This window comes from Syngnathus leptorhynchus, chromosome 6 (genome assembly GCF_054491065.1).
Source record: "Syngnathus leptorhynchus isolate UIUO chromosome 6, UIUO_Slep, whole genome shotgun sequence".
Classification (NCBI taxonomy): domain Eukaryota; kingdom Metazoa; phylum Chordata; class Actinopteri; order Syngnathiformes; family Syngnathidae; genus Syngnathus; species Syngnathus leptorhynchus.
Window position 1 is genome coordinate 7457369 of NC_141200.1, and position 5525 is coordinate 7462893.

Consider the following 5525-nt stretch of genomic DNA (forward strand, 5'->3'; position numbering starts at 1 on the left):
CCCCGAATGGGCGCAACTCACATCCAACCGTTGCGACTAGGTCTATATAAGTGCACCAAATCTGTGTTCCATGTTGCCATGGGAACTTCAGGTCGAGTCAGAAGTGCCACAGTTTACTTGACGTCTGCAGGCGTTACAATTAGTATTTAGTATAGTATTTTTTATATACAGTATTTTCTTTTGCATTTTAAATCTTATTGGTTTCTTTGTGCTCATGCCGAAGTTATGTAGTTATTGTTTAGTAAGAGAGGGACATGTTTTATTAAATTGTTTGCATTGAAAGATCCTTGAAAATGTGCCAGCAATCGTCACTCAAAAGGGTAGAACTGCTTTTCATAATTGGAATGTCATGTACAATTCGATTAAAAATTAATTAGATGATGTTATTTGTCAACAATGTTTTCATGCTTGAATACTTGTTACTGAAACCGAAGCCCTTCATGAAAATGAGTTTGAAATCCCTGCTTTATAGAATAAGCTTACTTGAATAAAACATAAATATTTCAAGATTAGAACCGTGATAGTTAAAAAAAACATAATCTTGCAACAATAAAACCATAATTAAAAAGAGTGACGATTTTTCAGTCGATGCTGTTGTCTGATTTTGTTGATTTCAAATAGTTGACCCCATTTCCTGTTAATATGTGCACCTCTCCTCATTTCAAATACCCTACTTGCTTCCTTTATGTAACTCTTCACCCTGTTTGATTTATTTAGTCAGCAAGCTCCCCGTTTTCCCGCATTCTTGTTTCCAGGTCACCCCCCCCTCTTCCTGTATGCATTTTGCTAATGATGTGATGACGCTCCCCCTGATATATTCATGGACACGCATGTTTTTGACACTTCAGAATTTCATTATGCGCCTCTCTTCAAAACCCATTTATAATGGTTTTAAGCTTGCCAAAGTGACTGCAAGTGTCATGGATTTTGCCTGCCTAATAACAAAGGGGCTCTGTGATTGACTGGGGGCCAGTTCAGGGTGCACCCCGCCTCTCGCTCTAAATAAGCTGCGTGGTAAAAAAAATAAATAAAAAAATAAATCAGAACCAAACAGCAATATAGAAGAAACCAGTCGACCCGCCTCTCCTCCGAGAACCATTTAGTTGTTTAGTACTACTTTTAAGTTCAATACATTTATAGTAATTAAGAAACATTATTTTTGTTATTTAGGTAGCTTTATACTATATGTTTCTTAGTTTTATTTGGTAAATCTTATAATATTTACCAGTCACATTGCTTTACTTTTCATGTACAATACAGTCTTTTTAATTTCAAGTAATACTGACTATTTTTGGGAATTTATTGTAGTAGTATTGTGTTGAGTGGAAATTCATACTCGATTTTACCAAGGCTGGAGCCTGAATCAATATATATATATAGAAATAACTTTAATGAAAAAGTAAACAATCGAAATGTTACGATAACTGTGCCCGATGACTGTGGCTACAAAATCAATCAACCAAAATGATTTCCAGCATGAATACAAAACAAGATTGAGTGTCATTAACAGATTTAGATGGAAAAAAAAATAATCCTTTGCCATAGTGAAAATCATGCAGGCTTCCTCGAATGAGATGGGGTCTAATTTATATGAGTGCACACAGACATGGTAAAAAATATTGAGCACCTTTAATCTTTGCCACTGTAATTGACTTTATCTCACTCTGCCTTTCCAATTTTGCCTGTGTGCCTCATCTCACCGGAAACAGTTTCTTTTATTATCTTTCTGCTTTCGTCAACTGAAAGGTGATATATCTTCTAAGAAAAAAAACACCTTTGGGGATTATCATAGATGAAGAATTATTTTGTGTCAATTAACCTTATCTAAATATTGATCACATGACAATATTAGCATTTTTGGAAGACGATTCCAGGCACTGTTTTTGATAAAAATAAAAAATAAAATGTTTAATTTGACTTAATTTACTTTTTAAGACATTTGGTCCAACCATGTAGGCACCTGAAAATCATATTTAAAACAATATTACTAAATGAAAACTTTCCCATGAAATTAGAATGTATTGTCTTTAGATACTAATTTTATTTTAGCACTACTCTAACTGCCGTAACAGGTTAATCAATGATACTCAAGAGTTCATGTTAGCGGTGTTCGCTGCTATTCTACCTGGTCATCCACACACTTAAAGGTAACATGCAATAATCATGTATGATATCAGCTTCATTTTGTGTTGCTTTAAGTAACACGCTCCCTTAAAGCTGAACATCAGCGCAATTAGTTTCATGATTTCTACCGAGCCATGTAGTTCACTTCCTCCCCTTTTCTTCCAGTTGGCTAAGCAGGTTTTTAATAACACGGTTGTTTGTATAATGACAGACATCTTATTTTTTTAAATTTGAGCATTTTCACCACATGATGCAAACAGATATGATTAACATTTCTGGAGAAACTGGGAGAGTGCTGATGAGAAGAATTCATAGAAATTCTTTCATTGCAAAACAAAAAGGTTCCTCTCGCATTTTTTACTGTTGCAATACTTAAAATGTCATCGACAAAAAAATATTTGGAGGAAACTTTTTATAGAGTGCAGTAAAGGTGTTTGTAAATTATCCCAATACTATCTCTGGAATGATCAGACAAGAATCTATGACTTGCCTTTGGAGGAGAAGGATCGATTGATTTTATGCACAGCAGATTCATGAAATGGCTTTATTTACAGCAGTTTGGAACATAGTCTCCCAAACAAGATATTTTAGGTTGGATTACCTGACATGTTTCGGCTCGTACTTCCGCCTTCATCAGAGTGTCACTGGTCACACTCTGATGACGGCGGAAGTACAAGCTGAAACATGTCAGGTAATGTAACCTAAAATATCTTGTTTGTGATAAAAGAAGCAGTGAAGTGATTGAGAAGTGAAAACAAAATGAACTTAGTACTACTAGAAAGATATATTTTATTTATAAAATATTTATTTAATCCACCTTCTGTGGAGAATAGTTTATGAGCTTGGGTAGCAGCTTTAGTTATTTATTCATCATCTAGTGAATGGACGATCTTATTGACCCACCTCTGCATGCCACATGAATGCATTTGTGGCTCCAGTCTGAAATTGAACGTGAATATCTTTTTGTCTTCTGTTTTCCAGCTCACTGATTTTCCCCTCTTGGCTTGTGCGTGACGCTAAATACACCTGTGCAATGCAGCCAGCCAGAGACAACCACCTGCAGCTTGACAAACGTCAGCCGGGGAGGGAGAGCTGGAGGCCAACAGAGTGTTAGTCACACCTGGGACCTCTGCCTGGAGCACTCACCCCAATGACAAAGATAACCTTAGAAGAAGAAAAAAAAATCGACTTAAATGCATAAATGTGAGAGAATACAATTAGAATTTTTTTTTTATATATAATACTTGCAATTGGCGGCACGGTGTCCAGAGGTGCAGGGTTCAATTTTGGCTTCGACCTTCCTGTGTGGAGTTTGCATGTGCTCCCTGTTCCTGCATAGGTTTCCCCCGGGTAATCGTCCCACATTCCAAAAACATGCTCGGATCATTCACTATTTTTCCTTATTATTGTGAGGCTTACAGCAACCGGAATTGGTGAGTCACGTCAACATCAATAAAATCATATTTTGTGACCGGGATTGGAACAGCGGGGGAACAATAGTCAGCAAATACACTTTAAAAGTAGTGAGAAAATGAAGTCAAGTCCCATGAGATGTATTGCAATGTGATGGAGATGATATTGTTAACAGAGTGCAGCACAGTTTTTTTCTTTAAGGTCCACAGGACGGCTGGTGAAGTCAGCAAGACCAACAACAACAAAAAACATTACGAGTGCGGCCATGCCATATTACATTGAAACAATATGTGAATGTATCAACTTACAGGATGCACTGGCGCTATGAGAAAGATCTTAAACGCCAACCTTATTGTCCAGACCTGCACTCAATAAACCTTGGTTTAAATAGCGGCTAGAAAGTGGACTGAAGTAGGTAAATGACATTAGAAGGCCCCATTAACCAGATTAGGAAAGTTGCCGTGAACTTGTGCCAAAAGTCAGATGCCATTAACAGCAGTCCAGTGGCTTTAGAAAGGGTTTCAAGTGTCTCGCTCAAATTTTCCATCTCGAGCTGACTCGCTGATCCATTAACACAATCAGTGATGATTTCTAGCATGTGCACTGTGTATCTACAAAAAGTGGAATTACAAAAAATTGTATAGGAATTATGAGACATGACAACTGAAATACAAGTGTGCAAACACATATTATGACCGGATGTGGCTATGTTCATAATTAACAAATCACATTTAATCTCAAGGTAAAAGGGAGCCAGTATTGTACACACTTGCCAACTAACCTTAACCAAATGACTAAATGTAACGAGCTTAACCACGACTAAATACATGTAACTAGTAAGATGTTGTACCTATAGTAACTATAGCTGAGTAAATACGTATAACCATAACTCAGGAATTGTAATTTGATAACGTGGTAACAAAAGCAAAGTGGGGAAAAACTTAAGGAAAAGTCTACTCAAGCATATAAACTTTATTTAAATTTTTTTTAAACCACTGTATGTATGTATGTATGTATGTATGTATGTATGTATGTATGTATGTATGTCATAATAAGGCATAGAGAAGCAGGTTAGAGGCTTTGGAGCTCATGCGGAACTGAGCATTTCTTTGGTCTGCTGTCTAATGCTTCCATTCACTGATACACATGCGCGCGCACGCACGCACGCACACATTACTGCGGTGTGCGTCAGAGGAGATTCTCAAGTGCTTTCATACCAACATGAGCAGCACTGACACCCGCCATGTTCTCTGGATCATTTGGACTCATGCACACCGTAGATCTCATGGTGCACTGAGTAAAGTGAGGTTCGTGTGTGTGTGTCCTTCTGGCTATCTTCTTTTTATGACTGCGTGTGTTCCCCCTCCATCCATTCCAGCTGACCTGCAGAAGCATGCCACACTTCCTGCAACCCTTGGGACCCCTAAAGTATCCACGCACGCACGCACGCACGCACGCACGCACGCACGCACGCACGCACGCACACTCATGCGCACCCACTCAAGCGCGCACACACGCGCGCACATCAACGCGCGTACACACACTACACGCACGCGCGCACACACACAAAACGCGTGTCTGTGTGCTCTGTCAAATTCAAATGTGTTTTGTTGCCAGCTGCAATATTTATTTAATACAGCATCAATTGATTTTGACATTTAGTCTGCCCCTCGCACATCACCTTCACACACCCACACCCACGCCCACTCAGACACCCACGCACAAACACATGCGGACGCGCACACACACGCGCACGAAGTGAAGATAGTATGTCAAGAGTCATGTCGCATCTAATTTTTCAAAACCTAATAACGTAATTATTTGTATAAAAAAGTTTATGAAGGCCAAAACATTTATCACAATCGTGCATGTGACTTTCAGAAGAAACGCTGTGCTACTATGGCGCCATCTACTGCAGGAAGAGCATACGATAGCCTCCACTTTCAGTTGTCACTCAAAATTCATTGCAGGGAATTAGATGACAAAGA